Genomic DNA, 20,521 nt, shown 5'->3' with positions numbered 1-20,521 from the left:
TATATATATGCTGTCATGTGAATAAATTATCTACTCATTGACCTACTTAGTCATGAAATTCTCATATCCACAGGGAAAAATACAAGAATTAGGGCTTCAGAAATATATTCAGAATATTTTGCAGTTCCATAGAATCTTTCTGCTTGTGATTTTTTTTTAATTAATATTAATCCTACATGTGAACGTCATCATTTCCTTTTATATGGCAAAAGTAGATGCAGACACGCTATGAACAGTAAATACAGCCATAAGTATCCATGCTCTCTGACTGTTCTCTTTCATGAAGGAATAAATAAAGGCTTCTGTAATTGAAATATACTAGGATGTCATTCCTTGAAGTTACAATTGCTACCTTCTCTCCTTTTCTAGGGGACTAGAAGCCAGGATACACAAATTCGTACAGACATTATGCAGAAAATTGGAAAACCAAACGTAAAACCATTAACTTCTTTTTCAAGGCAGAACAAAAATCTCCTAGAAGAGGTAAACACGTTTGATTAAGGATGATTCAATAAAATACTGCAGATATTAAATTGGCTTCAGTGATTTCTACACTGTTATCTAAATCAGAGAACTATCCTTTCTTCATGAAGATATTTTACTTTCTCAGAAAAAAATAAAATCAGAACATCGATGCAAAGTTTCTGAATGTCAGGAGAGCTGAGAGATTTAGAAAGGTAAAAATGAATATATATGTGAGTAATTTGTAGGGGGGACAAGGTAACCTACCATGTGAGCAGCAAGGAAGGTGGAAATAGGGAACCTAACACATCCGACATAAAAATAAAATACACAGTAAGAAGCAAGCAATAAGAATGACGTAATCTATTTTAAAATAACTATAGATCACTCCACTTAGTATTTATTAGCTAAAAGTTGGTCAGAGTGTAAACCTACAGAGAACTACATTGAGAAAACTGAACTTTTTTTTTCTTAATTTCTTTCAGGTTTTTTTGTTTGCTTTTTTTTTTTATGGTTTCGTTGCTCTGCTTCTCCACAGAAGATTGAGTGCCACAGTTCCGATTTTTACAAATGAAATTGATGAAATAATAATGATCTAAACTGTAAACATCTGGATATAATATTTAAGAACACTGGCCTTTCTACAGAACAGTGTCACTAGTGAATATACTCAGTCAAAATGTAACATGATTCTTCACAGAGTTATTGACAGAAAATGGTTTATAATTTGGAAACCTGTAGCTTGGATCAAAACATGTATAGGTGTATATATGCGCCAGCTAGTCTGAACTTATTTAAAACTCAAGAACATTTAAAAAGATGTTGAAATACCTTTTGTAGGTAAGAAGCAGAAAGGGGGAAGTTTAAGAAGAACAACAAAGTGTCAGTGGGCAGTTTGTTCATGTTTAATCACATAACAGACACGCATTTAGATGTCAGTGTAACAGATGAGAAAGAAAGTGAGGTGATTAGATTACAGATCTGTAGATCATTTACACTCAGAATGAGTTGAACTTTTTTCAATTTATTTTTCTAAGAAAATTATTTATCTTGGCAAAAGGTTGACTGAAGTTTATATAACAGCAATATAGAATCATAGAATCACTCAGGTTGGAAAAGACCTTCAAGATCATCGTGTCCAACCACAACCTAACCATACTACCCTAATTCTAATAGCCCTCTGCTAAATCATGTCCCTGAGCACCACATCCAAATGGTTTTAAACACATCCAGGGATGGTGACTCAACCCTTCTCTGGGGAGCCTATTCCAGTGCTTAACAACCCTTCCTGTAAAGAAGTGTTTCCTGATATCCAACCTAAATCTCCCCAGGCACAACTTGAGGCCATTTCCCCTCATCCTGTCACCAGTGAGAAGAGACCAACCCCGCTCTCACTGTAAGCACCTTTCAGATATGGGAAGAGAGCAATAAGGTCTCCCCTCAGCCTCCTCTTCCCCAGACTAAACAGCCCCAGTTCCTTCAGTCTCTCCTCATAGGCCATATTCTCCAAGCCCTTCACCAGCCTTGTTGCCCTTCTTTGGCCCTGCTCCAGCACTTTAATGTAGATAAGTTGTCACGGCTCCAGTTTCAAAATAAAAGATAAGAGCAAGTCTTGAATCCTTTCAGATGAAGGCAAAATTATTATTGAATGGTATCACAACCTCACACCGAGGCCATGAAAGAAATGTCCTTATCATAAGCAGAACTACTCTGGCATGCTATTTGCTTTCCAACAGGACTCACTCCACCTAATTAAAGCCCAAATATCTGAAGTCGAGTGGGAGCTTTAGAAATTAGAGATGAGAGCTTCAGTATCACCAGAGGATTTGCTTTTAATATTCACCTACTCAGCGGCCCTTGGAATCCACAGCCCTTTGCCAGCAGCCCAGATTGCTAACACAATGCTGGAAAAGAGGCAAATCGTAGACTCACAGAATCATTAAGGTTGGAAAAGACCTCTAAGATCCAAATGTCCACCTACCACAGACTCACTAATTCACTCCACAACATGAAAATCAAGTTAGATAGGGTCCAGGATATCTGACAAAACCACAGGGCAATGCTCTGGCTCAAACTACTGTCTTCAAACCGGACAAAATGGAAAGGAAAACCACCGCTCCTTTGGATTGGAAAAGATGGAGGAGATTTGCTCCAAAAGAAATCTCCTCTCAGTAGTATTTCTGTGGAAAAGTAGAATTTGCTGCGAGTCAAGGGCTAAGCAAATGGTGCCTTTATATTAATTCTGGCCCTGAACTGTAAAAGATCATGTGGGAAATGTGGTTAGATTGAGGCCAAGTCAATATTTTTAAAGTTCATATTAAAAGAAAATTTAAAAAGAAATAATCTTGCATAAATTCAGTATTATGTACAGATTTTAAATCCCATTATTCTTTGCTGGAATTTACCTTCTTTTTATTATAAATGTCATTTAACAAATATATGAAAGGCTCCAACCCCCCCAAAAAAAGCAGGTTAAAAGAAGAACAGTGTTTTAATATCCTAATACATTAATTATGCTTTTTAACTGACCTGACTTGTGAGGGCTGCTCCAAAAGTAATGCCTCCTAATTGATTTTATTAGCTCACAACTTCAGAGGCAGATGGTGGTGGTACAGTAGTAAAGGCTGAACCTTCCCACCGATATTCCGTTATATTTTCTGTCTGTGTGACAGATGGCAGCAGAAAGGCAGCCTGACGGAATGATGGCTGACATGGAAGTGGGTATGAAACAAAGGTGTGCCACTGAATTCCTCCATGTGGAAACAACTGCATCCATTGATATTCATCGATGCTTGCTGAACATTTGTGCTGATGTAGATGTGAGCACATCGAATATACTCTATCAAACTGTGTTCTTGTGCTCCTTGCAGCTGCTGTATTTTCCATGGGAATAAATAGGAGGCATTACTTTCTGAGAGACCGACGTAAAATCACATCCATTCTTGAATCTTCCAGGGCTTTCCCTCTTTTGCCTAAATGTTCAGATACATCAGAACAGTCTGAACACCACTGTACAGTGAAAGTCAGGCAAGTAAACTGAGCTCAAGGAACCTTGTAGACATAAAATAAGCATTTCAGCAGCCAGCAGAAAAACTTCCTTGATAAGAATTGATCATAATAAGATGATAGAAATAAGACACAGAAGGAAGGAATTTAGCTAGAAATTAGGAAAGATTTTACTGGAAACTCTGCATTGATTTGTCAGACAAGTATCTGTCTACTTGAGATGGTATGGAGTGGAAATTGTAACAAAGCAGTAAAACTCCTCTGAGTTTTGCCAGAATGATACCTATGTCCTTCAGCACAGACCAAATTATACATGCTTTTCTATGACACCATGTCATGTCATTTCAAGATAATGGCAGAATACAAACTATAAATTAAAGTAATCCAAGACTTCAACGTCTACAGAAATGACTCAAGTTTTCCCAATACAGATTTTATCCTAAAAAACAAACATTAACTTGTGACCTTCATAATTAATTTGTCGTTAAAACATTCGCAGTACAAGGCGTCCTTAAGAAAATACACTTCTTTCATCTCTGTGTGGTGGTGTTACACAGCTTTTCCTGAACAAATTGGCAACTTCTGACTCACTTGTATTTATGAGAAAGACTGAGTAGGCAACTCCTAGCACTGGTTCTCAGCATTATATTTCCTTCTGTACTGAAAGTAAGGAAGTATATTACGTAAGAAAACAACAAAAGATGAATAACTTATTGCCCTTTTGGGTAGTCTGGAATATTTACAAATCTACATCCTTGCTGACAGAGTAAAAATACAAAGTAGTAATCTTAAGAGACTTGCTGTCCCCAGGGCAGCACTGCTTTTAATTTTATTATTGTTATTTATCTAGTCATGGGAGAATTGCAAGCTAGAAGAACTTGCTTCAGTAATCCATCTTTCATCCACCCTGGAGCAGATAACATATACAGAGATACTTGTGAAACTTTCTGTTCACTTTTTGGAGTCTGCCATGCATTACTGAAATGCTTCAGACGTCATTTTGTTTTTTGAGACTCCTTAGTTCAGGAGGACAATCTCTCTGTTTCTTTGCTGTAGGAGCACGTTCAGTCCCAGCCACTTTTAGCTCTAGGAAGTGCTCAGCACCCTATGTGGCTGTAGCATCCAAACACTGGGGCATCGCTGAGCTCTCCTTCTGCCAAAGCTGCCATCTCACAATACCTGTTAACGTTTGCAAACAGACAGCTTCAGGAAGCGTGGCAGAATCTGAGATTTTATTTAAAACAAAACAAAACAAAGCGAAATAACCCCAGCCTTACCCCTTGCCAATCTTCAGATATCATAGTTAAAAAGAAAAATGTAGAATCCATGAAACCTAACTAAATAAAATAAAAAGGTAGAACGAAATGCTTTCCCAAATCTCACTGACTAGCACCATACCAATTAAACCACAATGACCTTCTCTATTTGGTAAACAGTAATAACCCAGAACTATCTGAAATGGGAATTGCTTATTATTCTTAGTACCTCACAAGCACGACACGAGCTTTTTGTTCCATCTCTGCTTCCCAAATGCACACAAAGCAAACGCAGAGCCTTTGCAGCAACCAGAACAGCTCACTTTTGTCCTCTTTGAAGCAACAAAGACATTTACCATGCTCTTATCAAACAGAATTAGTAAATTCTAATTTGCTATTAGAAAATAGTGATAAGCCCTAAACCTCAAACTCTGATAATGGTTTTAACTGCCTTCAAAGTCTGAAGCATTCAGAGCACTGAATGTTGCAGTGGCTATTCACACATACGGCTTTAGGGGAAATATTTCCACTTTAATATTAAGCATGCATTCAGATCTGAGGATCTTCTGATGTTTCAGAAACATTTCTGACAACACAAGTACATGTGTTACTGCACATGCTTCAAACATATCTGATCTAATCAGTGAAAAAAAGAAAAAAAAAATTCTATTTATACCACTGGTAAATGAATTGGGGTCCAATTTGACAGTGTTATTTATGTTTTGCTAAAAATTTCACTCAACAAATTTCTCCTTAATAAAGGTACAAACTAAAAATAACACATGGCACACTGGATAAATTTTGTGCTCTCAAACTAATCCATACACCCAGCAATACCCACTAAGATATATTCAAACATATCCTGTAACCCACTTTTTATTCATTTATTTAAAAGTAAAATCAAATATTTCCTTTATATTTCTCATGTTTATGCATCTCCAGTACTTTTGATGTCCAACTTTCTGGAAAAAAAGTGAACAATGTCAGAATAATATATCAACAAAAATCTTATATCATTTTGAAAAGCCAGAGTAGAAATACCACTTCTGGGCTTTTCTTGTCCAAATAGATTGAATATTAATAACTAACAACATTAGCATGTGGAACAGACTGCTTGATATGAGATTTTCTGTTAGTGACAGTTTTCCACTGTCAAGAGAACAAAATTACAATAGAGAAAATATTAATGTCTTTGGCCTTTATTTTCCTTCCATATATATTAAGCACTTTTTTTCCTCAAGTTATTTCTTTTCATCTCTTCTGTGAATAAGATTTATATCTCAAATCTATTCTTCACATTGTTCATTAGTAATAGATCGTGTGCAACCAACATACACTCAAATTGTATGGCCCTGTAAAATGGTTTTTGTACATAGTATATTTTTTTAATAAAAATAAATCCAAGTTAGCAGCAAGTTTTCTGATCTTTAGAATGAATGAATAGGGAACGGGTCTTGGAAAGAATCAGATGATAAAATACTAGGAATTAATGAAATACACATATAACCAGCTTCATAGAAAGGGTCAGAAACCAGCTTTACAACTGACCATTTTTTACTATAGTAAAACACGTCATGCCTCACTTTAACATAAGTACCTATCAACCCACTGGTATAGCCAAATAAATACTTTTTTTTCCTTATCACAGTGAAATTTCATGTCTTGTATGGATACTAAGCTCTATACTGTACCACAGATTTTTATTTCACTCAAAATATTTTTGTGGACTTGTATTTTCCCAGAATAACTGTGCTGCTTCTATGCTGCCAACAAACTGTTAAATTTTCCATTTCTCATTGTATAACTCACTAGCACTCCAGGATATTTACTAGTAAAAGTAACTCATTTTCTTACTGCCTCATTAAGAAAACTACTGCCCAGAACTTAACTAATTTCACTGACTGCACAGTAATAAATAAACTTTCATCAACACTGTAGGTTTATAAGTTGCATCAGCTTTCAGATAGTGCCAGCAAAACTCAACCATGTGGGATTTCTACTTTGTAAATCATTTCTCTCTTTTGTTTCTGCTTTTTGTAATACTTGGAGAAATATGTGATGGTGTCCTCTGCTGTTTACAAACTGACAATCAGCAATGCAATTGTAAGTATTACAGTTAAGATCAGCACAGTGAAAATATCCAGATTCTGAAACATGTAGCCTCACTGCTGTGCTCACTGACTCTCATTATAATTAAATTTTCCATCCAGAAACAGAGGGAAGTGTCTGGGGATAAAGGGAGGGTAGGGTTGGAAGGGTCAGTGCTGACCGGACTAGCGATTTCAAATAAAAGTAAAAATAAAACTTTTTGTCACTGTCTGAATTTTATCTTGAGTAAGCTGGAATGGGCTGAACCCTTGTAAAGCATATTCTCACCATAGAAAGTTTCTAAAGATGTTCCACTTTGGACTAGATCTTTAAGGAGAAACACTTAAAAAAAAAGATGCATTAAATCTGAATGAAGGCATATTTTAATGTTGGGGTATTTTCTTTTAATCTGGCGGACATATTTTTTCTTGTTATGGAGATTTCTGTACAGTAAAGTTATTCAACTGCTTAAGAAACATCAAGATTTGGTTTTTCACCTTCATTAAGTCTCGCTCAGCTTCAGTGTGATGACTGGGTGCCAACTTTACCGTTGTTCCTGGTGGAAATGCAGTTTGCCTCCTTTATTAAATAGCAGCTACGGATTGCAGAGCAGTCTCCTGCTTCATCAGCTGCACTGCAGTGCTGAGGCATGCTGATGGGAGAAAGTACTCCTCTGAGTCCAAGCAAATGAACTCTGCAGGGACTATTACTTCGTCGACCCAGGAAATTGCAACAAGCCTGGAAGCTCCCAAATGGCTGCAAGACCTCTCTTACAGAGAGGGATGCTGCTGTGTGACCATGTGCTCTAGGCAGCATGGATGGTCAGCGGGACTTGATCATTCATGAGGGGACTTGTTTGGCCTCTGAACCTTCTGCTACTTTTCTTCTGTTTTCTGCATCAGTGCTTCCAGATCCGAGCAGGTAATGCCATCTTTATGACATCTATTGTCCCATCTTTAGAATTTGTTTGGACAGAAAATAAAGTAGGACCTCCCTTTCTATGCAGGTTAAATTTCTACAAAGCAATAACGCTTGTTTAGCAAGCAGTAAAAGTGACTAAGACCCATATCTGAGCCCTTCTGCTTGTACTTTCTTCCCGCTACAATAAAAATATACTTATTTATTTATTCATTCAGACAGTTCTGTTTCTACTTCCCAGATATGAACAACTGGATTAAATTTTATGGAGGGCTTTTAAAAAATCATAACAAGTCAATGGGTCATGGTCTTCACAGCAGAAAGTACAAAACACTGAAGCCACATTTCTGAGAACGCATAACACGGCTGCAGCAGCTGCAAGGTCACAGCAATTGAAACAGAACCATGAAAATGAAACCTTAGCCACAAGAATGGTAGCAGAGATGTGTTTTAATTTTTCCCTGTCATAAAGACTGAAGAACTACATTCCTTTCCATAAGCAATGCTGTCTGTATTGCTACAAAAGCAAAATTGGTTCAACCATTTGGGAGCAAAAAACTTTCCCACCTCCATGAAGAGTTTTTGATATTTGAATCAAGTTTAATGGGGAGATTTAGCAGAGCTCTCAGAGATTTAGGGAGATTATTTGTTGTGACAGTTATTCTTTTCAGAAATGAAAGTGTTGTAGATGAAGGAACAACATATACAATGCAGGATATGTTACCCAGAAAAATCAAAACTTCCCTCGCCTGCTTAGTTGCTTTCTGCCAGATCTACAAAAGGTAGTAAGATGAAAAGAGAAGATTTAAGCCAATATACTTAGCAAAAAAAGTTCTATCTTTTTCTTCCCACTTGCTTTCAAGAAGCTAAATAAAGTTATGGTGTGAACAGCTGTCTTTGTGTCCAGCATAAAGCTGTGTGAGCCTAACAAAAAGCTTTGCTATGAGAAGTTATTTGAAACAGAAGTGTGAAGTCCCTTTAACAGTCTTATTAATAAAACTACTTGTTTGTTAATACAAATGCAAATTGAAAAATATTTCGTTGACCAGGTGTCTGTACATGACTGTAACAGCAACACCACTTCATACTAGGCAGTAAAATTTTTAAGAAGGCTGCAGGAAGAAATAATTAAGGCTATGATCACTTTAACGTCTCATTTCTACAATGCAGTCTACTTAGACATTCTGCTGTGTACTTAAACCCATTGGATGCTCAGAAATCTTGGACTGTATAGAACTGAAAACAGTTGGCTTACAGCAAATCAGCACCAGTGCTACCAAATGATTCTACAACAATTTTATTTTCAGATATGTTTGATTTTTCACTGAGCAGCTGGTTTTCACTGCTTCACTTAGGCTTAAATACTGAGATGCTTAAAAGTTCTCCAGGATACAAGGTCAGGAAAATCAGCATGTGGCAATGCTTTTTGAGCCTCAAGCAAGTGATGGGAATGAAGCAATGCCTATGATTTATTCACATTTTCATGGTAACAAATCAGAACTGCATGTATTCACTACCAGGTAATTTAAGTGCAGATAGATAGCTACGGGGCACAGGGGAGCATCCTGCTCCAAAGAATCACATCCACCTCTTCCAGCTTAAGAATTTAGCCTTTAATCTTCTCCAGCTAATTCTGCCTCGCACACACGCACACACACACAAAACAACCTCAACCAAACTGTATGCTAATGACTTACAAACCTATTTTAATTATCAAATCTGTACAGTGTTACACTTTCTAGACTATTTTCAGTAGTAAATTGAAAATGAGAACTAAAACAGAAGGAGCTAAGGGCATCAATGCAAGAGCAAGAATTTTAGTGCTTAGTCCACTGCTCACTGAAACACAATGAAAAAGTACTAGAGTTCCACTAAAATTAATTTGTTAAAATAAATTTATTGTCACTGTGTCCTCAGATTTAGAATCATATGCTAACAATATAACTGCTACCAATAGGTGCATGAACACGAAGTGGAAATAAATTATCTTTTAACACGAGTACTTTGGATAAGCGAAGATATTCTGTTCACAGCTAGCTTCACAACAAGTACAAAGCAGAAGTAAAGAAGAAAAAAGGGCAAGTATACATCTTAGCAAATTCAACACTATCTGGTCCTACAAAGAAGTCGGGTGGTAACATGAAACAGAATCTTTCATGATTAAGAAAATTCAGAGATAGGGCGACTGGCATTCCACATTTTCTCTTCCAGCTCTCCATTTTTCGGTGTTAGTCAAATGCTTAGTTTGATATATATATATATATATATATATATATATATATATATATATATATATATTTCAAATGAAATACATAAGAAAAATGTTTGAACAGAATATTTCATCAACTTTTACAAGCCTCTATTCACTTACTGGCTAATGGTTATGCAGGCATATCTGGTCTCCTTCAGATGTTTATCCTAACCCAAGTAAATACTAAATTACCTTCAGAAATGATAAATAACTTTACACTGAACTGCAAAAACTGCAGAAGGGGCAAGTAAAAATTAAATACTGTTTGAATTTTTTGTGTGTTTGATTTTGTTGCCTGTAAAAAGAATCTAAGCTTCAGAAATTCTGAAATAACAGGAGGAATGAGAGGCATTGCAGCAGGCATGACGATATAGTGTGCTTTTGTGAAATAGCTCACTAAGTTCTCTTACACTGTTAGGAGAATGTACAGATACTCTTGCTAGAAACAAAATTTCGATCCAAACTTGTAAAACCTCAACGTGATCATTTTATACTCAATACATTGCAGAGTTAGACTGTTCTGATCTTTGGACCTCTGCATCTACAACTAGCAGTCTCCTCTTTACACTTGGATAATTACAGCTTGCTCATTAGAGGAGCCACACCTCTTCTGCAAGGGAAAAGGGTCAGGCACCTTGGGAAGTCTGCTCTGTGCCCATGGTTCTTAGGGTCACTGTATTTACAGACATAAACACGAGTTGCAACACAGACACAGAACCAGAGCATTGGACCAATACGCTGATTCTAACAACGTGATAAGAATGTGTTATATAGCAATGGAAATCACAGAAAAATACCTCAGCATTTCTGTTGTCCCTCTCCTGTCATTAATATCAACCCCATCCCAGTCAGTCATTCCTAATTCAGCATAATTTCCAGAGTTGGGTTTTCAAAGCAAGAAGGGATTTTACTTGATTTTAGCAAGATCCATACAAAATTAGTCAAAAAGTCTGAAGACTAGTGAGCTCCTTTCTCTGAAAGTGTCTCTTGGTCCAAGATTTTAGGTGTTCCAGTTACTTGAAATGTAAAAAGGTGGCATAAATAAAATATAATATCATATAATATCGGTTAATATCTTCGAAATAAAATCAGCTGATGTTAAGTATTAAGCATCTTTGTGGAGGTTTGTACAACAAATTAGAATTTCTTAACATGAGATTTGCAGCTGGGATTTGCTACTGGAAAATCTGATGGGGTTTCTTTTAGGATTAGATTAGCACATCAGAAACTTGTTCAGTGTTGCAATATGTTCAGGAATTGGTCAATGCACAGGAACTGGTGAATACAGCCATGAAGAATCAGTAGTGTCACAGCCATTAACATCAAACCAACAAGCAAGAGCGTTTGAGTTTTCTCTAACTGTTCACAACATGAGAGGAGAGGATGTAAAATATACTTCCTATGCCTATCCTTCCTGCCAAAAGCAACTAAAAAAATGCGAAACACATGTACAAAAATCATTTTCTTACTTAAAAAATATATGGATAGTCTTAACTGAAGCTTTACCAGAATGAATACTTGATCTTGTGACTGCTTACATTTTCACTTCACATCATGAAAACTAAAACAAAGAGCTTTTTGATAATATACAAAGAACAAAATTATTTTCCTATTAGAAAAAAATACTACCAATTTTAGTAATCTCTTTGTTGATAACATATAAAGAACAGAATTTTTGTATGGGAAAAAAATACTAACAATTTTAGTGGGAAAGTTTTCTAGTTCATAGCAAAGAAAAGTATCTGCTGAGTTACACTCCAGAAGATGTTCTGAAGAGTTTCACTTAGAAAATTTTCATTATCCTTAGGTGCAGACAGCATTATTACAAAAGCCATAGGTAAGTACTGTTATGCACCTTCAGACAGACTTAGTACACAATCTGACCAAAAAAAAAGAGTAAGAAAAAAAATGTGTATTCAAAGATTCGCTCAAGCACTCAATTATAAATACAATTATTCAGTTATTTTCATGGGATTATCTAACTACACCACCTCTTTACCACAAGATTCTAACTTCAGGGCATTGAGTTTGGAAGGACAGTTCATTCTGGGAGTAGGATGATAGCATCACTCTCGTGTGAGATCTACAGTATCTCTAACCATCTCCAGATTTTTCAAGGCAATTCTGTACCACGGCATCACAATATCCTTGAATCCGCAATAAGGCTTGAATTCATGGACTCTCAAAGAGCCTTCTGTAAGAACAGCATGAATCTCAACTGTTTGTAGTTCTGTGTAAGTTCAAAGATGCTATAAACAGGAAAACTCAATTTTTCATAGCCTGCCATCATGAATTTAATCATTTTTAAACTATTTATGATCACACGTTGAGGTTATGTCTTCATTTTTGATTGTTGTATAGGTTATTTCCTCCTGAATGGACAAGACAACCTGTCCTCAACTACAACAGCTACCCACAGGGTCCAGGTTCCTCAGCTTATCTGGAAATAGGCTACCTTCATTTCCATTTCAAGTCTTAATCTGAAAAATGAAGCCCTGCCAGAAATGCCATCTTAAACACCCGTTCCAGCCCTAGCACTTCCATGACAACTCTCATGCTGTGGTACTGTGGTTAACTGTAACGCAGTTGTGCCAGCTACCCAGGTCTGAGACTACACTATGACCCAGATAAATAACCTGAATCACTTTTTTAAACAATCCACATAAAATCCCGTTCTGGTTTGTTTTCGATCTGAAGAGTTTCACTGCACAACTCCACAAATAATTGTGTTGACATGACTGGAGAGGTAAAAACACATTGAGGGTTAGCAATGAGGGAGGAGATACTGGTGACTTATCAAATATTTCTGATGCTCAAAACACAGGTGATGTTCTCTCTGGAAAAATAAGTGAATAAATAAGGGCAGAATATGAAATCAAACCTGTGAGGAGGGTATAAGAGCAATGACATATGCAAGAAATAAGAGAGAAAAGATTAAATCCTTTCCCCTTTTGTAGTAAGGGCAGACTCCTTAGTACATGTGTGTATCATCCTAGTAATAGCCTCCAAGTCGTAATAGCATTAATAAATCTACAGAACTATATCGAGACACTTGCTTAAGAGCTCTCTTGAAATAGGATCACAGTTGTAAAGTGTAACATCATTCGTTCACAACTAATTCCTAAGTAAATCACATAAGAATGTTGCATTAGATGTGTTTACTTCTTAAAGAATCAATACTTAAAGCTGCAACATGAAAATCACAGTTCTTGCCTTGAAGAGTGCTTCTCTTAAAAAAAAAAACAAACAAACACAGAAAACAAAGCATGCAGCAGTTTTTTCAAATAAAGATAGATCCCTCCATTAACCTTTTTCTGTTTTATAATGCATTATTAAACACATACAGATATTGCTGATGAAATGTGCTACAATAATAGCATAGCTGGAACAGAGTCCTATTTCTTTTTTAGGATAATTTATTCCATGTTGGGCCAATTGGAAAACCAATTGGAAAGACTACCAGCACCATTAGCTTGGTTCTATTGAGGCAAAAAGCTAGAGTCTTGGATGCATATTGATTTGATGTTATTCTGAGACTGTACAAGATTGGGAAGCCAAAGAGAATTATTTATGTGTGTGTCAGAAGAAAATAAATAAAATAAAATAACTTTTCCAGGCTCTGAAAGCTATTCGATTTGGGATTCCTCATCAGTATTTCGATGTCATGCTTTTTGTTGCTATATCTGAGTAAAGAGTCCACTGATGTTCAAAAAAAAAGAACCTAGTGTACATTCAACTGACGTTTATTAGATACGTGGTACGTTGTATATTAAGGACTACAGCATACATAACAGAGGTAATCACTTTTACAGTTTACTTGGAAAGAATGCTCTTGAAGCCTTGCTCTCGTCTTTGTGCAGTGTAGGTTTTGGCTGTGTTCCCTTCACACACATTCCCATCATGAAGCACTTGATTACTAATATCACACAACTGCTGATGTTGAAGAGGACCTTTAAGATCAATCAGTTCCAACCCTCCCGCCATAGGCAGGTGTTACAGTTGGTGTTACAGCTGGAAGGATTATCGTGATGAAAATGGGAAAAGAAACAAACAGGGAAGGAAAACTCACCTGTATCCAAAGATCTAGGTTTGCAGGAAGGACTCCAAAAGGAGGGATCTCCACAAAGAGATCCTTTCCCAGTGGCAGTAGGCCCTTCAATGGGGTCTAGGAGGTGACACAGGTGAATTGCCTTCAACTGTGCTCCCATGGCCGACTCAGTCCTTTCCTCAGATGATCCAATCAGTGGTTCAGGCTGTGACTCAACAGTTCCCATACAGCAGGGTTACAAACCACTAGACCAGGCTTCCCAGGATCCCATCCAAGCTGGCCTTGAATGCTTTCACATACAGGCTCAGCCTGTTGTCATGCACATGCTTTAATCCCATCTGGATGCATACATAAAGTACTTTTCACAGTCTGTAGGCAATCAATTACAAGGCTTAGAGGAATGAGACATATTTCATTGAAACACACAAATGTTATGAAGAAATAATATACCACTGAAGAAAAACACTTCAGAGAATTTACTCTCAACCTGAAGTATTTTCAAGATCTGTTTTTTAACACATCCACACAAATAACTGCAACCACACTGGGATGCCATCTAGTCAAAAGTTCCATCTGCATGGTTGTGGTAACCAAGCAAAGACTCCCACGTCAGTTTTTCCTTCAGGAAGATACTCTCAGACACTTATAGCAAGTCAAGGCCTTTCTGTCAGTTGTGAAGTTGCCTGCAAGTTAGTCAAATGCATAGGATGAAGATTGGTCTGCAGAAAGGATTTGTAAATCATAAGGGATGATAGGCTCTTTGTAATTTAACGGAAGGCATATAAAAATCTTCCACTGAAAATTTAGAAATAACAGGAGATAAAATCTGTATCCAGGAAAGAACATGGCTATAAAGATAAGTGCATTTCACAGCGTGTGGGATGCTTCCATGAAAGGCAGTCACAGAGTACGGGAATCCCTACCTCAGACATCCCCAAAAGCATCTAGCATGTTCATGGTCTGTGGGTGACAAAAAGAGCACGAGAGCAATTTTTGGCTTAATCTGTCTCTAAACAGATTGTAATAGTGGGGGTTTCTTTCACTTTTTTACCTGTATGAATAAAATTTGTAAATTATGAGCTTTGGTATATATGAAAGAGTAAAAATTTCTTGGTATTTTATCTAGCACTGGATTACTGTAATTTCCATGCAAGTAGTTAACATCAAGATATCCTCACCCAGGATGAAGTCAGTCTAAAAGGCAGATTTTGAAATACACAGAGATGTTCCCCACTCTCCAAAATGTTTCTTTTCTACCAGCCTATAAGCAATACATACCAATACATACCCATTTAAGAACTTGGATTTTTTTTTTTTTTCCCCCAAGAGGGAAGCATGCCTAAAGCTTCCCAAAATCACACTGGAGTTTGGGATAGTCTAAGCTTTTATTTGGAAAAGTAACTCTGATTGATGTGACTACAGATAAGAAGTCTGGAAAGACAAATGATTTTAAAAAATATTCATCGGTAATTCTAACAAAATTTTATCTTTCAAAAGCTACATCAGTGTCTTAATAGACATTTATTTGATAACCAGTGCAGAATAAGGCCCATATTAAGGAAGTGAAATTCTCTTTTGGCAGACAGATGAGCTGTCAGGAAATCCTCAGCCCTATCATAACTGATTTCTTCACCTTTAAATTTAAGCAAGATGTTCAGAGTTTTGTTAGACAAAGGGCAGTATGCTCAGCACTTCATGTTAAGGGTCTAGCATGCAAAAGAGATGTTAAAAAATTAAGCCTGACAGAAGAACAAGAATTTGACACAGATATTACTGTTGTTATTATTATTGCTGTTACATTTTCCCCCAAACATCAAGGATACCAGATTTTGAAAACTCATCAAAACTAGTTCTTTACGATTGCTCTGTTTAATTTCCAGGAATGCTCACTAAACATATCCTACACATTTGATTTTACATCTTTACCTGCTTTCTTGAAGTGTCAGCTTTCTTTTTAAGGTTAGATGCAACTTTCCTGTCCATGCTTCCTACTGTATTTGAACCTGATAAGGAATTTTTTTCAGTAATTTCAACCACATTCTTTCATCACAGGAATCTGTTTCATACATTCAATAATATTTTATTTGGGCCTCTGTGTCTCTGACAGAATTCCAGTAGACCACATATATTTTCTCCCTCAAAAAAAAAAAAAAAGAAGAAGAAAAAGAATACTTAGATAAATCTGGTTATAGAAACTGGGTCAATGTCTCAGCCAGTGGCACTACAAAAAGAAGACATCTGGGAGTACTTTGGTCTTCCATATGGTTCTTTCTAAAGCAAGTGGGCTGACATATATTCAATAAACTGTTTTCTTCATCACACACAGTTCCTCCCCCACCCACTGTCCTAATAATATATTTTCATGTACAAACATTGAATATTTCAAATCTGTTATAACACGCTCTACCTTTTCATCCTAACCAAAGATGTATTCAAAAAAATGAGTGAAAGAATGATTTATTAAAAAGGGATTGCTAAATTTTAAGTAAATCTCAGTGAGGAAGCAGGCATATGCTTACTAAAAATAAATGCCAGCGAAGAATGCAAAGGAAACTCTCTGTGAGTAGGAAATTGGATGATTGTCAATATTCACACCCAAGCTGGTAACCTACCTTGAAAAACTGATCTAATTTCAATAGCTTTCCTGGTAGTTCTGCAAACAATTTAGTAGTAATTATCTACCTATATCTGAAAAAAAAAAACCATCAATTTGAAAATCACATGGACTTGCCAGTGACCCTCTGACATTGGATTACTAGCATCCAGCAAAATCAATTTTTGTTCTGCTCAAAGGCAAGTTTCATGTTTATTCATCCTGTAATCATAAAAATAAAAATCAGAGTAAAGTTAAAAATAATTTTGTACTTTGATAAGGAGCATTTTTCTGACTACTTATGGGCAAATTATGCTCTCATGCACATGCACAATCACGTTTGGCACAGGAAATTACTAGAGTAAAATCACTCGTTTCATTAGATTATCACATTGTGCAATTTGTATTTCAATGCAAGTTTCTGTCTACTATTAATAAATAAATCAACTGCTCTGTTTTCCTAGAGTCTCACAGCTGGCCCTTCATAAATCTAAAGTGCCAATAGCTATCAAGTATTGCAGATATGCCTTAGTGAGAACATTCCAACTGTTTAGGTCATACTGTGTTTTTTGTTTCAGAAATATGGTTTTAATAGGGTTTTACTAGGGAAAATTGGTAATACTTGCATTGTAAGCTCAGACTTCAAATTGTAAAGCAAATGTGGGAAAATAGGTGGAATCTGTGCTTCTATATTCTCATAAAATTCACGCCCTTGAGAATATTTCTAGTATCACAAAAACATTCTCACAAGTGAAAGAATGTTTCTTTGTTCCACGTTAATCAAAAGACACCAAGAGAGCTGTTTTTATTGATGAAGGAAAATAAAAATCTTTGAAATAGAAAAGCACTCATCAATCCAAAAATCAATTAACGTTGTGGCATTACAGACGAAAAGAATCACCTTAAATGCTAGCACACAAGAAAAAGGGTTGCATGGGCCCATCTTAAATTCTCTTACATCTTGCTAAGAAAACTTCACATGTGCCTATCTTAGAAATGCCATTTTTCAGCTGTTCAGAATTCTACGTATTCAAAACTGGAATGAGTAACAGGAGTGAAATATAAGCTCTGGAATCTTTTCTTCTGATCAAAAAATGTTAACAAATATAAAGATCGAAGGGAAATGAAGAGGTCATTCATTAAGCCATCTACCTCCATCAAGGCACAATCAAACTGCATGTCAGCTATTTCTATCAGATTTCTCTAACCTCATTGTCAAAGCCCTTGGTAATCAGAGCCTTTTGCAATAACATATCGCAGTGCTTATTTAAACATCACAATTAGCCATCATACTTTTCTCAAATCTAAGAGACACCTATCATGCTGCAGTTCCTCCATTGCTCCTTGCTCTACTCAGAGCATACTGCTTTAGGAGAAATACTAAACTAAAATACACGTTTCAATACTTAAGATGCTTCCTTCTTGTTTTCTCTACATTAAACACTCAGGCTGCCCAGCTCCTTCCCAGTTTGACAGGCCCTGGTCATTTCAGCTGCTCGCCTGACGACCATCTCAAACAGCCTGTCTTTCCTGGATGTGGTGCCCCAAGACTTACATTGTAAAGCAGCCCCAGTGATCTCACACCTCTCAACAGAATCTGCTGTTTCCCCTATCACACCTTCTGCATTCCCCCACGACAGACTTGAATGTGACTTTGTATGTGAACCAGGATCATCCTTGATAGGATCCTCGATCATCACCAAGTTTGCAGAAGGTGGTTCCATATTGAGGATTTCTCCCACTTCAGTCGGAATGCACTGGCTGCTGCTATCTGTGATGGGTATGAGAAGCAACATCGAGATGTCCCCAGCTCTAATGCTTATCTCAAAGTCCAAACCATGCTTGAAAGTGCTCACTGGTTCTCTTAGCAGGATAGTATCTAGAAAGTTAATAAGTACACTCTCTAAACCACTACCCAATAACTAATTAAAATAGTTAACAGTAGACTACTGAAAACTGTTGAGCAGTCTTTGAGTTTGACTTCATTTTGTAATGATACATCTTCTGTCTAGATGGTATTTCCTCTGCTTATAAAAAATATCCACAGCTCTACTAATTTAACAGTATTTAAAATCTTTTCTCTACCAACAAGAAGTATTAGCAAGTCCTAGCAAATAAATTAGATTTAATATATTTTTCTCAGGTCTGTGTTGACTAAAACAACTCTTTTTTACCTCTCCTTTTTATAAGTACTTACAAATAGTTGGCTTGATTTTTAGTTCCAGTATTTTTCCATGCATTAAAGCAAAGCTGACTCATTGGTAATAATTCCTTTTCAGTCCCTTTGAAGACAGGATCTAACTTATCTTTTTGTGTCCTTCAGGAAAAATAAACAATGTCCCTGATGTCAAAAAATATCTATTTACTTTTTCTAATGAGATAAACTAAGAACTAACAAACATACTGTTATGAAAGTTAATTTTATATACATGTACATATATATAATTTAACTCATAAATTAGAATTAGATATATAAATGTTAGTCTAGATACTCCACATATCTAAACATATAATTAATAAATTATTTTAAAATATAGCTAAAGTTGTAAACAATAATAGCAATATTTGGGAAGCTCCCAGAAAGCTGCAGTTAAGAGGCTGGGGGGAAAGTGCTGGAAAAAATGGATAGATACATGAAGTAGAAAAAATGGAAGATCGAAGGAGAAGGATGTTAAAACTAAAAAGAGCAAGAATTAAAAAAATACAGAATGCTAGACCAAGAGGTAAATTCTACAAAAAGCAGTCTAGTCAACAGCCAACAGAAATCTAGTTAAATTATTACAGCAATAAATAAATAAATAAATCAGCACTAGGAAAAATAAATGTTAAAAAATACGAATGAGCTGTGAAAATTAAGTCTTAAATTGGATTTTAAAGTGCTTTTTTTTAATAGAACTACATGTAATATTTTTCTTTAGTTAAAGTACTAAGACAAATGCTAAAAAGTGAATTTAAAACAATTTGAACAATGTCAAAAAGTCCTTAGCTTTTGTTAGGTGGTTTAGAGTGGTATATTATTTTTCATTTGCATCACAGTGATATAAACTCCCCAAATGAGCATAGCTTCATCAAAACAAAAAAGAGGAAAGAATCAGATGTGAGGGTACCGAGGTCACTCTTCCTTATGTTCCTTGGCCGCACGCTGCTGTTAAATCCCTTACACCAGCATAGCTGGCAAATATTCTGCTTAGCTAAAGAACAATTGTTGGTTCACAGAGCCTTTTTCTACTACAGAAGCAAGCTGTGTGTGCTCTTCATTTTCTCTTTGCTACAACCATATTTAAAATAGAGGAAACTCTTTTCTGCAATAAACAAGGATGCCCAATTTACACTCAACACATGATATGCAATAAAGAGTGATACAGGTATGCATGTATTGATAATTGTGCAATTGAAATCCCTGACTTTTTTTTCGTTTACCAAAAACCAGGCAGCAGATGATGCAGCATAACCTTATACTCTTTCTACAGAAAGCTTCCCTCAAATTTCTCTGAGTCACATAGATCCACAAATCACTGCAGTAACATCCAGTTTACAACCTGCAGTGGTTTTCAGTTCTTTTTCCACATCCCTCTAGTGCATGGAAATTTCCAGTAGTCCTGAAGTAGTGTTTCTTACCATTCCCTAAACATTGTACTTTGCAGATCTTTAATGGCATGGCTGCTGAGATTTTGAAGATCATCCAGTGATTTTTGCAGCGTCTAAATGATGGGATACAGCCTCTCTCAGAGCAGTGGGGAACAACATCTCTGAGGATGACACTGTACCATCCTCATTCCCTGATACAGCAGCACTTCTCAGGGCAGAATCTTATAATAGATTATTTTTATGTTAGCCATACTTTCTCTGATAAATAATTAAAAAAAAAAAGCAAAAAGTATGGAAAGACCTCTTTAAAG

Source organism: Meleagris gallopavo, chromosome 4 (assembly GCF_000146605.3).
Source record: "Meleagris gallopavo isolate NT-WF06-2002-E0010 breed Aviagen turkey brand Nicholas breeding stock chromosome 4, Turkey_5.1, whole genome shotgun sequence".
NCBI lineage: Eukaryota > Metazoa > Chordata > Aves > Galliformes > Phasianidae > Meleagris > Meleagris gallopavo.
Note: the sequence above shows the minus strand (reverse complement) of the source record.